General features: G+C 44.6%; 1 protein-coding gene and 1 long non-coding RNA gene across 4 annotated transcripts in view; one reads left to right on the plus strand and one right to left on the minus strand.

Annotated features, from left to right (window-relative positions):
- LOC135912505 (uncharacterized) overlaps positions 1-12,001 on the plus strand; it is a 63,204-nt gene extending 51,203 nt beyond the window's left edge. The window contains exon 4 of the long non-coding RNA XR_010567697.2: positions 11,928-12,001. This is a non-coding gene — a long non-coding RNA (uncharacterized lncRNA). The remainder of the gene's footprint in view (positions 1-11,927) is intronic.
- The window catches only part of LOC135912504 (uncharacterized), a 76,979-nt gene that overhangs the window by 37,644 nt on the left and 26,175 nt on the right, over positions 1-13,160 (minus strand). The window contains exon 1 of one of the 3 annotated variants that reach the window (XM_065444964.1): positions 10,864-10,910. The exons of the other annotated variants lie outside the window; for them this stretch is intronic. The gene's annotated coding sequence lies outside the window, so the exon portion shown is untranslated. Of the gene's footprint in view, positions 1-10,863; positions 10,911-13,160 lie in introns of those variants that run through there. 3 annotated transcript variants of the gene reach the window in all.

The following is a 13,160-nucleotide window of genomic DNA, read 5'->3' on the forward strand; positions in this document are numbered from 1 at the left end:
GGTGGTGTATTTTTAACGTTGCGACGTAAAAAGCATAGCTTGCGAAGAGCAGGAGAGCGTTTCTTAGCCTTATGGCTGTTCCAGCTTAAGGAGCTTGTCAGTGTGACAGCTACGTTATTGTACTCACATACGTCCGTAAAAGGGTTTAGAACCTATGAAATAAGATAATTTGAGGGGGCTAAGTCGCTTTGTGACGCAAAGGGGCACATTTTTGTTATTATTCAGTATAATACCGCATCCGTCACACAGGGTAAGGACATTACAGAAGGCCATGTTAAGGACAACTTGATCGCCGGCGACACCAATATCAATGTAAAGAACACGATCATCTGCGATTAAGCAGAACTTTATGGGCTCAATAACTACCGCGAATAAATATTTCACGTAAATAAACAACAAAAGTGGCCCCTGGACATGACCCTGACACACCCCTTACAATACCCAGAAGATTGCCTGGTTTTTTTACGGCGACGTTGCATACCTGTAACGTCCATTGAACTTTTTGTGTCGTAAGCAAAAAACTCCCCAGGCGTGGGCCGATCCCGGAGATAGTGCAATACCAGCCCGACCTGCGGCGGAGGTCCAGCAGGCGTTGAACACTCCCCATACGTGGCCCGATCCCGAAGATTGTGCAATGCCGGCCCTACTCGGGGCAGAAGTGAAGCACGCGTTAAACACTGCCCTATGTGGGCCGATCCCGAAGATTGTGAAATGCCGAGCCGATCGGCGGCGGAGGTAAAGCAGGCGTTAAGCACTCCCATACGTGGGCTGATCCCGAAGATTGTGCAATACTGGCCCTACCCGGGGCAGAAGTGAAGCACGCGTTAAACACTCCCCTACGGGAGCCGATCCCGAAGATAGTGCAATGCCGGGCCGACCCGCGGCGAAGGTGTAGCAGGCGTTAAGCACTCCCCATACGTCGGCCGATCCAGCAGATAAGCGCAATAGAGACCCTACCCGCGGCCGAAGTGAAGCAGCCGTTAAGCACCCCATGCGTGGGCAGATGCCGAAGATAGTGCAATGCCGGACCGACCCACGGCGGAGGTGAAGCAGGCGTCAAACACTCCTCATAGGTGGGCCGATCCTGAAGATATAGTCCAATGCCGGGCCGAGCCGCGGCAGAGTTGAAGGAGGCGTTAAGCACTCCCCATACGTGGATCGATACCGAAGATTGTGCATTGCCGGGCCGACCCGCGGCGGAGCTGAAGCAGGCGTTAAGCCCTTCCATACGTGGGCCGATCCCGAATATCGTGCAATGTCGGGCCGACATGCGGCGGAGGGGAAGCAGGCGTTAAGCACTCCCCATACGTGTGCCGATCCCGAAGATTGTGCAATTCTGGGCCGACCCGCCGCGGAGGTGCAGTGCGCCATCAAGGGGCTAACATACAGTGCTTCGCATGTCATCCTTCTTCACCGGGTGGAAGGGCCCTTCATTTATTTTTCATTGATTTCAAGATAGTGCCTGCGATCATTTAAGTAGGCAGAAACCCAGCAAAAAGGAAATCCGGAAGGGCAATAATATGTAGTTTCTAGATTAATCTGTCATGTGGAACGCGATAGAATAGCTTGCTGTTCTCTTAGATTACACCTTGACCCGTCCAATCTATATTGTGAGCCGAAAAAATGAACAAAAGAAGCCAGCTCAGTAGCGGTTGAAAAGCCTTTTCTAAAACCTTGTTGATATGATGATAATATGTTATCGCCGTCTAAAAATTTTGTTGTGCTAGTGGCCACAATATGCTCGAGAAGCTTACAGCGAGATGTATTGTGTATGGGACGGTAATTAAAACTGACAGCGAATCTCCTTTCTTTAGTATGGGAACTACGCGCGAGGGACGTGAGAGAGGGACGTTTGAGAAGTCCAATCATGAGGGACGTGAGAGGTTTTTAAGGCATATTTCAATATAAATACGAGAAATTTCGCTAATGGTTTAGCGTAGAGGGGAAGGAAGGCGTTGGGTATACTATCCGCTCCGGGTGACGATTTTGGCTTTAGTTTCAACACCATGTTCAAGGCGCCTTCGTAAGACACAATATTAACATCAAAAGGATTTGATGAGAGACCAGCCGAGTTATTCATAGATGCGACAGAAAACACACTATGAAATTGAACATTTAAATCATCAGTAACAATGTGCCAATCATCCTGCGTTTCGTTTTTACGCGAAATATTATTACCGGTTACTTGCGCGCCTTTATATACCTTCGGAACTTCTCAGGATTATGCTTAATAAAATTTGGCAAAGTAGTGGTGAAGTGAATTTTTTTGCGCTTTGAAGAGCCTGAGAGTGTTGTTGGAAGTTCTTGCAATGCATGTGAAACAGACCACTGGTTTCTGAAATGTTTGGCCCTGCGTTTCAAATGAATATGCTTATTTATGCAAGGTGTATATTTGTCCATTTTTTTTACTCTATTGGGTAAAAAATGACAGATGAAATGTAAGTAGATTTGCTTAAACTTCACCGAAAACATCGAAGGTTCGTCTTCTGCAAATGCAGTGAACATTGTTTCGAGATGATTCAAGATGCCATCGTCATCAGCACGCACGTAGTTTTTTAGAGGTTTAAACCGAGCCAAATCCTTTACGTGACCAGTATTAAAGAAAATGAAACAAAACTAACAAGTGATCATAAAAACCGGCTCGCACAGAAATATTGTAGTCAACAGTGGACCGATCTATGTACACCAGATCTAGAACGGAATATGAGATATTGGCAATTCATGTGGATTCTTCGACAATCTGCACAAGGTTGTCATCAATGATAATGTCAAACATAACATCTGCATTACATGCAGATTTTTATTGTAAGGCAAACGGTTCCAGTTTAATGTTGGAAGGTATAGTCACCGGCAAATATAGCTCTGTGTTTATTATTTAGAAGTAAATAATTTTGTCAGGCAATTAATACATCAGGCATTGAATCACAGGGTCTGTACGCAGCACAAGAGACAAAAACAGTACCAGAGATATTCAACTTAAGGCGTAAGCATTCAGCATCGGCAATTACGTGTTTTACAATACACTCAATCCTATATTTCACAACTACAGCAACTCCGCCACCTCTACATGGGCTGTCATGGCGGTATATTTTGTGTGAAGGCGGAAGCAAGACATCATCACAAATATCTTTGTGCAGCCAAGCCTCCGCGACGAGGGTGACGTGTGGATAGAGAGCGAGAAAGACTGCCTCAAGCTGGTCTGTGTTATTAATAAGGCTGCGTACGTTCGCATTTATATTCCTGATATTATTAAGAGAAGAATTTGACGAATACCATGATATTGCATTACCATTCGAAACACTCTTCCGCTCATTTTTTCTGGCGTCCCAGAAAAACGAGTCGCCATTGATCCGCAATTTATCGTGCATCCGTGACACTTCCTTGCCTTGCCGTTTGTCCGATTGAGCATTCTCGCAAAGCAGGCTCCTTTTCCTAAAGGTATTACGCGAATAGACATTCTGTACAAAAATATGTGTTCCTCTAAATTTGCCATCATTCATAAAAACGAATACTTTTTCGACATGTTTGCAAAGCGCAAAAGACAAGGACTGAAGGACGACCACAACATAGGCGCTGACTTCAACTGATCTTTATTTGCGAAATCACCACAACTATATACATGCGCAACAGCGATGCAAAAACTAATTTTGCATTACATCACACATGAACTCCTATTGCCTTTTTATTGAAATTTTGAAAGAATACCATGACAGGGATTTCCGAAGCCGTCTTTTCAAGTCTGTGAAGGCGGCCATCAGATGAACACTTCACCTCAATCTTTCCCACAAGTGTTTCAGTGATTACCTTATGCCTGAGGTCATCCTTTGTTTCACCTGACTCCTCAGGCAGCCCATAAATGATAAGGTTCGAGCGTCTGCTTTTATTTTTTATACCAATTAGCTTACGAGCCTGATAAGCCATGGAAGTTTAGAATGTTTAACAGTATCATCCAAACTTCTAAGTGAGCGTGAAAGTCGGATCGGATCGGAAAACATTTATTGGGCTCTAGAAAAGATCTTCGCGGCTTCAGACGGCGTCTTCCATCTTCTGATGGATCCTTCTGTCTGCAATCACAGGGTTGGTGCCCTAGTCCAAGGCTCCACTGAGTATGGCCAACCCGCGAGCTCGCTCTACTAGGCGCTTTTGGCCGTTCAAGCTTACGCTGGAAAGCATACTCTCCCACTGTTCTGCACTCGGGTTTTTAATTTTATAGATAGTTGGGGACTCAATATTCTGACAGGCCCATGATATGTGGTACAGATCTGGTTTCTCTCCGCACCATGGGCACTTAGCCTCATATTATGTAGGGAAAATTTTATTCAGAAGGTTTAAATTCGGGAAAGTACCCGTCTGCAGTTGTCGCCATGCAACAGCATCCTCTGCTTAGATCCTTATCCGGGGGTGGGTACTTCAGTCTGACCCCTTTATAATAATTTAGTATATCTGAGTAGCCCATGGGTACTGACTCGGGTTCCTCAAGTGAAAGTCAGTGATCATTGCATCTGTTTTGGCGGTAAGTTCAGCTATTTGATCCCTTAACGCCTTTTCGTCATCAAGAACTTTTTGCAGCAGATCTGCGCATGTAGGATCGGGGTTAAGTTCAACATTCTCACACAAAGGTATTTTAAGAGCATGGAAACACTCTGGTACTGGTACTGTCATCAAAAACATGTGTGGGCACAGCAGTACAGCTAAAGAATGGCAGTCACTACGAATGGAATAATAATCAAAACTAACCTGCGCAAGGTAAAAGAATGGCTTTGTTAGAGCCATGCTTCCGTCATGTCGGCCGTGCCAACTGAAGGTGTAATTCCGAAGATGCCCTTTCATATCGGCATAGGTAGGTGACGTCACGGGTCTGTCACTGATGGTCGATGGAGTAAACAGTTGATTATGGCGGCTTTCTTCCGATGGTGTGGAGGACACGTGTACGACAGCAGGTTGGTAAACAGGAATGATTCCCTGGAAAGCTTGTATGTGTCGCAGTGAAAGTATTCTTTAGCCAGCGTTTGTACTTTCGTTGGATGCTGTCGCAGAGAAAAGAAGTGGTGACCAACTGATCTGTAGCGTTGGTTAACAGCTCTCTTCCACCATGTGTATGCCATGCCTGCGCCAACTGGTTTTACAGGGAAAATGTATATGGCTGGGGTTGCGTGCAGTTTTAGCTCTCCGTGAATGAAGACTATCATCATCAATGGCTCATACCCTCGTAAACATTCATGCGCCCGTTAGCAAGCAAAATATTCAATGGCCTATAGCCCCGTAAAGCAGAGGCTACGAGCACTCAGCAAAGCACAGCGAACCGTGCTGAAATTCTCTATAATGACGCATGCGACATACAGAACAACATGTCTAAAACTGTCATCATCATAGGCTCATACCTCCGTGAGTAAGCAACAAATTCAATGACTCAGAATCCCGTAAGGTTCATGGCTACTCACTTTGCGTGAGTTTGCTGCGATGACACTGCCCCTGTTGTCGTTGTTGGTGATTTCAATGTGGATGTGTCAGTAGCGAAACGGGAGCGGTTTACGCGTTCCGTGTTGCAGACATATCCCCTGCGAGGCCACATCGATCCGGTCCAGCTGACCACCCAGCGGCGTACGTCAATCCATTTGACATTATCAAAGAATGCGAGTGCCGTTGCGAGTGAAATAATGACCGCTGATCAAGACAATAAATAAGTGTGCGTGCCTTTCGTCACGATCACCACCCCTCAAGACATGAAATAAGTTCCCACCTTTGTTCAAAATTATGTGTGACCTTTGTGACGTGTGCTAAACAGCTTCGCTGGTCATCCACCTTCACATAGTGGAATGCCTCATGACTTTTTATGTGTTCTGTCCTGTTAGGCCGTGTCGAGCAATGACTTATAGTATTCGTGAAACGGAAGCCTCCGGAATACTTTGAGAAAAGCGTATCCGGTGGTAAGAACACGGAGAAGTCGTCTAGGTTAGAGTATACTCTGGCCTGATACTCAGTACAGGCGATAGGATGACAAGGCAGAGTGTAATCGGGTAGACTATGGACAGATGTGATGCGCACTCAGGTACAGCAACCGCGTAGCCGCATACGCTAGTTATATTCATTCGCGCATTAAAAATGTTACCTCTCTTGCTTATGTTACAGCTTGCGATAACCGTACGGTCATTTCGCAGTCCTGTACACTGCCTTTCCGTAGCGGGCGCACTTGTTTTAGCGAGATTGTTCCGGCACTACAGGAACAGAAATGAGCCCCGCTGCGTGTGGCACCTGACATTTCCCAGTGCAGCTACAGCCCGTCACACTTCTAAATGGTTGCTTGCGCTTCCTATAGAGACAAACATCTTCCGCCGCGGTAAAATGGGTTGGATCTCAATTTGTGTTGCTGCAGCAGTCTGTTCATATCCTTTCTAATCAATACTTGTCGAACGCGGGAGCGCCATACCCAAGCAAGCTTGAAATTTCTTCCAACAAATTGCACACTTTCCGGCTTTGTATGCTCTGATGTGCACTGGTTTAATTTCAATAAATTTCACTGACTGTGACTTAGCAAGCTCTCTCAAACGCGACCTTCAGATAGACACACGCACTGTTAACCTGTGCCTATTCGAACGCCGCTAGCGAAGCTAAACCTATGTCTGTAACATGCCGATCATGATGGTTTATTGCCATCCAATTCGAAACAAGGCGGTGACAAAACCTCACCTAACCTCCTTGATATAGTTATCTATGGTATATGTGCTTTTCAGGCGAGTATTTTGCCTGCATCTCATTCCACGCTCATAGTCGCCTAATGCAGAGGCTACAAGCACTCAGCAATAGAAAGCGAACAGTGCTTACATTATTTGGAATCACGTATACAACATACGGTAGAGCATGTCGAAATCTGTCGTCTTCAATGTCTCATACTCTCGTCAGCAAACAAAAAATGCAGTGCCTCATACTCCCGTAAGGCAGAGGCTACAAGCACTCAGCAAAGTGCAGCGAACAGTGTATATTCTTTGTTTTGTTTTGAATACCTTTATATACTTGAAAGGAAAGGGGAAGCGGAAGTAGGCTGGCAACTGCCACCGTAAGGGACACAAGGCCTGCCTATGCTTCAGAAAGGAGGGAAAATAAACATAGCGCGTACATCATACAGAACAACACACGTTTCAATAAGTAACAAGCCGAAAAAGATCATCAGATCCACATAATTGTTTAAAAGGAGCTCACAATAGCAATTCGAAGCATGTGCCGCTCCCCGCAAACGATTCGCGGTAAAGATTAGTGTTGCGTAAGATGACGCGGCGACGCCAGCTTTCGACATGGGGTATGACGCCCCTAGCCCTAGCCTTTTTTATGACGTCCCTAGCAACTGATTTCAGTGTTGATGCAGCACCACTATGGGTGGCGGCGTGCTGTCAGAATTACGATTACTCGCATTCCTACGATTACTCTAACATAGCGCTACTACCACTACTCTGACCCCATAAAGCCTTGCATACCACCCTCAGCAGTTCGAGGGGTGGTTTTTAACAGCCTCGCTGGTCATCCACCTTCAAAAGATGAAATGGTTCATGTTCTTTTTATTTTACACAAATACTTTGTTTCTAAATTTTCTGCTGACCTGGTAATGCTTCTATCCACTATAAACGAGCGCTTCTCGAAGCTGGTTTACCTATGGTCTTGCAGAATGAATACTGTTGCATTACAATAGAATGTACTGAGTTGACTCAGTAGCAGATACGCGTGTCATTCTGTTGCGCCGGTATGGTTTTGTCTTTAGGCAACCATCTCGAGACTTATCTAGTCAGCCACTGCCCTTCGGGTTATCGTACAGATTCTCATTTCTAATTTATTTCTGGCCACTCTTGTAAATCTCTATGGTCTCCTTTGTTTCCTGCGTTTGCATACAATTTACTGTATCTGTTACTTTCACTTTCTTTTTGATGACTCCTGGTTGACTAACTACACTTTCGAGCGCCATCTACTTGGCTGAAATTTTCTTGACATCGTCCTCCACTGTGTCGACGCTTTCGCTGTACATGTAGCTGTGCCCTTTCCCCGCCCATTTGTCTTCATTGATGTTTGAGAGTCTTTCTTCAAAAGTAGTTTAGCTGTGTGCGCATTGACAACAGCGCCCAGTACACACGGAACACATGTGTGACTGAATAACGGCTCCATTGAAATCAATATTTGCGCACCATCCCGTCTGGTCGGAAAATACAGGTTCTTATTAGAAACATAGTTCGCAGAACGCCAACCAAAACGCTGTTCTCGAAGCGGTTAGACGTTTCGGCCTCCACCCGCAAGCCTTGTTCGATGAACTGCATTTCCTCTACTAGAAATCGCTTCTTTCCTCTACACAACCATACCAAAGTTAAGGCCTACGACAACTATTCACGTATTAGAAAGTTTTCACGCTTAACTAACGAAGCAGCAAGTGCGGCGTCATATGATGTAATCTCGCAATCATGCTCGCTTCCAATTCGTAGTTGGCGCACCATGATCATTAAGCTGGCAGGCGCAATATTTGCATCCCTCTGTCTTGCTGCCTGAGCATCTTCACGCCATTTGTGGACCCTTCGTGCCCAACGCTAGGACGATGTAGCCAAGAAAGCATGAAATTTCAGCTAAAACTTGCACATTCGAAGGCCTTATAACACCTTATGAGCACAGGTTTGAGTTTCACGGATTATAATTGTACTTACTGAGGCAGCAGTCACCTCTGTCATGAACGTCCAGTTGAAAAACACGCCTCATTCTACGCTGATTAAAGCAGTATATTTAGCCCCGATTCTATTATGCGTGGCACGACAACTGTGCCATCTGCGCGTGGTTGATCGCGTAACATAAACGTAAACAGAAATATAAAAGCAATACTTCTGCTTTTCGAAGGTGAATGGTATCGTTTAATGGTTTAAAATCTACAGTACTCAGCCATGCTTCAACCGCAGTGTGTCATTGTATGTAGTGCTTGTCATATTTTCGACTTACGTAACTTCTTTTTCTTTTTTGGTAACACTAAATTCTAGCTGCACTTTGTGAAATACATTCTATGCTCGCTGTTATTAAAAGATCTTCCGAGCTTTCCAGCTCTAGGCCAACGCAAGCGCATTCGCTTTGTTAAGTTTAGGACAACAAAGTTAACTTGTAACGGTAGTAACGGTAGGTTAGGGAGAACGCCTTAGTGGAAGGCTACCGATTTCTATATAGGGTCCTTCAATACATTCTGTCTGGTCATGAAACTTCCGTGCAATGCGGCGGGAGAGCTTCGTATAGCGCCCGCAGTGGACGCAGCGTGGTGCTGGCGCGAGTACAAGTTGGACTGGAGCGGACACCGAACGGACGCCAGAGGCGTTCTGTGCGTACGCTCGCTATTTCGCAAGGGTAAACTTCTTGTATCGGCGTCCGAATACTGTCGACACAACGTGAAAATCGCCGCCCTCCTTCTGTATAGCGTTGAAGAACGTAAATGCCAACCATTTCGAAGCAACTACAACGCCTTGTTTGATTTCCAGGTTCATCTGCGTTCTCAACAGCGGCTTAATTGTTATAAATCGACTACAGAGCAAGCTCAGGTCACACTTTTATGCAATTGCGCGTTAGAAACCTGCGTTTCAAACTTCCAAAGCTAACGAACTCATTAACAAATCATTCAAATGGCTAATTGCTAAACCAACAAACGTAGCCAAATCATTACCAAATAATCGATAAACAAATGAACAAATTACTAAATTTATTACTCATTACCAAATTATTTAATTACTAAATCATTACTAATAAACCAGAATAATTACTGACCAAGTTGCCATCTAATTTATAGTATTAATAAATAAACTGGCACAGTTAACCAATTGATTAACTATCTAAATAGGCAATTATTAACTCATTATCAAACTAATAACTGACCAACATAATTTACTAACTAATGTAACAACTACATTAGCCGACCAAACTCAATGTGTAACCTAAGAAACTACACTAACAAGACCAACCTCACTCTAAAGTAATTACACAATAATAACTAAGTGATATACGTAATGCGGTAACTAAATAAATAAGGTAACTAACAAAACCAATTAACTAATCAAACTAAGAAAGCTAACTGCTTGACTATGTTGTCTAAAGGAAATGACAAAATTATTCGCTAATAACCTACCTATGAATACTAAGCAAATTTAGATAGTTTACTAAGTGATCAACTAATACCTGACACACTGAACTAGCTAACCAAATATACCTGACTTCTCCAACTAACTGGACAAAGTGCGAATAGCCACAGCCGAACGAAACAGTATGCGCAAAGAAGGCTACTAGTGGGAAGGAGGACGACGTGAATCATCAAACGGTGTCGTGTGTAGTTTAAACACTTGCGCATAAGACATCAAAGTAATTAGCCGAAAGTCCCAGTTGCACGGTCCCTCTATAACATTCTGAAATAAATTTGGGAGAGGCGCCTTTTCTCGTGAGAGATTTGCATGATCGCGCAGCCCGGCCATTTGGTGCGGGAGACTGTTCAGCAGATGGATGGATGGATGGATGGATGGATGGATGGATGGATGGATGGATGGATGGATGGATGGATGGATGGATGGATGGACGGACGGACGGACGGACGGACGGACGGACGGACGGACGGACGTTATGAGCTTCTCCTTTGGGACGGGTCGGTGGTTTGCGCCAACAACGTCTAGTTATTACATTGCCTAATGACCTGCGTATGTTTAAAAAAAAGAAAGCGAAAAAGAAAGAGCGCACGAACAATTCCTATACGCAAACTTTCTGATCGCCTATTGTGAACATTGTTTTCTTGCGCCGCCGTTTTTGTCGTTTCCCTACTTCCACCACTCTTCCAATTGCCCCTTACCAATCTCTACTGCGGACTTGTTTACTTACCCCCGGCTTTCGCTGAACCCGAGGGCTTCAAGGAGGCCAGAGGTGCCTAAATCCACCACTGGGAATATTCACGTTCTAATATAACACGGTACATCGTTTCCCCACCTTTACCACAGCAAGCACATGCTACTTCTTCCTTCTTACATGTCGCTTTATAAACGCGTGTGCTGAGGCATCCTGATCTTGCTACGAAAAATAAACTTCCCCTTGAGTTATCATAAAGTGTTTCTTTCCTGTTTTTGGTTTTTCCTCCTAAGTAGTTACTCATAGCAGGTTTCTATTTCATTTCGGCTAGCTACATTGTGCCAAGCTACATGGTGCCAAAACCTTCTACTTACGCCAGCGTCTCTGGTGCCAGCGTCTCTGGTGCCAGCTTCTGTCCCACTATGAAACTTTCGGCGATGTTACACGGCCACACGCAAATTATTGAACAACCCTGAGATTACTCTTGACCACATAGCGTTGCTTAGCAGCAACTCAATCCAAAAATGTGTGAATGGTGGCTCCGTTTTTCAGGTATTCGTAAACAAAATGAAAGCTGAAAATCCTATGACTTGCAAATTAGATTTCACTAATTGTGTAACCAAATACGGCATTTTGAGAAAATAATATGCCATGCCGTGATCCTGCTATGCAACAAGCTTTGATGGTTACGGCATGGTGGAGCACTGCCTGAGCTACTTTCATAACAGAAATGCGGAACCTCACATTCACATGCAAGTATGCAGCCGGAGTCGGCACCAATCGGTACCACTCCCTTCGAGGTACACTTTCTCGGCCAACAGCGTTATCTATACCACGACGCTATAGAAGCATGAATGCGAATTAAGCAACAGAGCGAAACTTTCCAGCATGGAGTGGTCGGTTGTGTTGTAATGCGTTTTTCAGCTTGGAGGTAGATTGATAATAGCAGAACATTGGAGCGACCTACACTTTTTACGTTAGCAGTAGCTAACCTGGCGATTTGTCGCTTGTTGGTGGTGCCACTTTATTGAAATAACTATCGTACCTCACACTAGTTGATATGGCGTTGCTAACAACCATGAACATTTTACCCTTTCCAGTGCTTGAGGAGACCAGGCAGAGAGAAGACATGGCAAGAAGTAAGGAATGCTTTAGGTTATGTTTTCGTTTTTCTTATGGGCCACATTCACCTGTGTTAAAACAACGCATGTCGTTGGAGCCAATGTTTTAACAAACGGGCTTGCCTTTGTCGCGTGTTACGCACCGTTACGAAGACAAGCCCACTTGTCAAAACGTTGCCTGTAGCGACACTCCTGCGACCACTGTGACGTTTTAACGCGACAGCGTTAAGGCGCTCGTGTCGCAGAAATGCCGGTGTCGTCGGCGTCGGTGTCGGCGTCGACGGCGCTGGCCGTGTACGATAAATCCCAGCAGGCATATCATGAATAAAAAACAACTTGCAAGATGGGCTGGGTGGGAATCGAACCAGGGTCTCCGGAGTGTGAGACGGAGACGCTACCACTGAGCCACGAGTTTTTTCTTTCTTTATTTCCAGCTTGGCTACAAGCCTCAAAAGTGTTTGTGATCATAGATCACACTCGTTTTATATGTGTCAATGTATCAAGCATTGACACCACAGCTTCATCACAGTCATTCATCTTGTACACGTCACGTACCTTCACAACCATTTCCACAAAATATTCATACACAGTTCGGCCTTTAACATCACAATGTCTATATGCCAACAGACTACGCCATAGTGCGTGCAGTCCAAGTAAAAAGATAACATCCATCTGTTCAAAATCGCGTTCAGGGGGTAAAAAACGAATGTCATGTGGATTGAGGGGTAGGTCTATCTTTAACGTTCTCTGTAATATATCCCAAAAGAATATGGCATTATTACAATCGATGAAAACATGTTCGATCATCTCAGCTTTGTTGCACAAAAAGCATCTGCTTCCCCATGGCACATAAATCCCTCTTTCCTCTAGCCAAGTTTTAACAGGCAAGGTTCCCGTGTGAAGCTTGAAGAAGAATGTTTTAACGTTCGCCGGTATCCACATATTTTTAACCCTCTTAAGTACGTCTTGCCCAGGCCCTTCTTGAAAAATTAACCGATACAATGGAACAGGGAACACACTTTCAATGAGATCCTTCATAAGACGCTTTCTTTTTACATTGGAGAGGTACTCAAGGGAAAATCTCGCCCTAAGGAAACGATAGGACGTTACAACTTCACGCAAGAACCTTGAAATTGTGTAGTGAGGGCCAATGGCTGAAGAAACAAAAAAATCAGGCATAGAAACTGTTAACATGGTTTGAAAGAAACAACA

The sequence above is a fragment of the Dermacentor albipictus genome, chromosome 2 (genome assembly GCF_038994185.2).
Source record: "Dermacentor albipictus isolate Rhodes 1998 colony chromosome 2, USDA_Dalb.pri_finalv2, whole genome shotgun sequence".
NCBI classification, from domain to species: Eukaryota; Metazoa; Arthropoda; class Arachnida; order Ixodida; family Ixodidae; genus Dermacentor; species Dermacentor albipictus.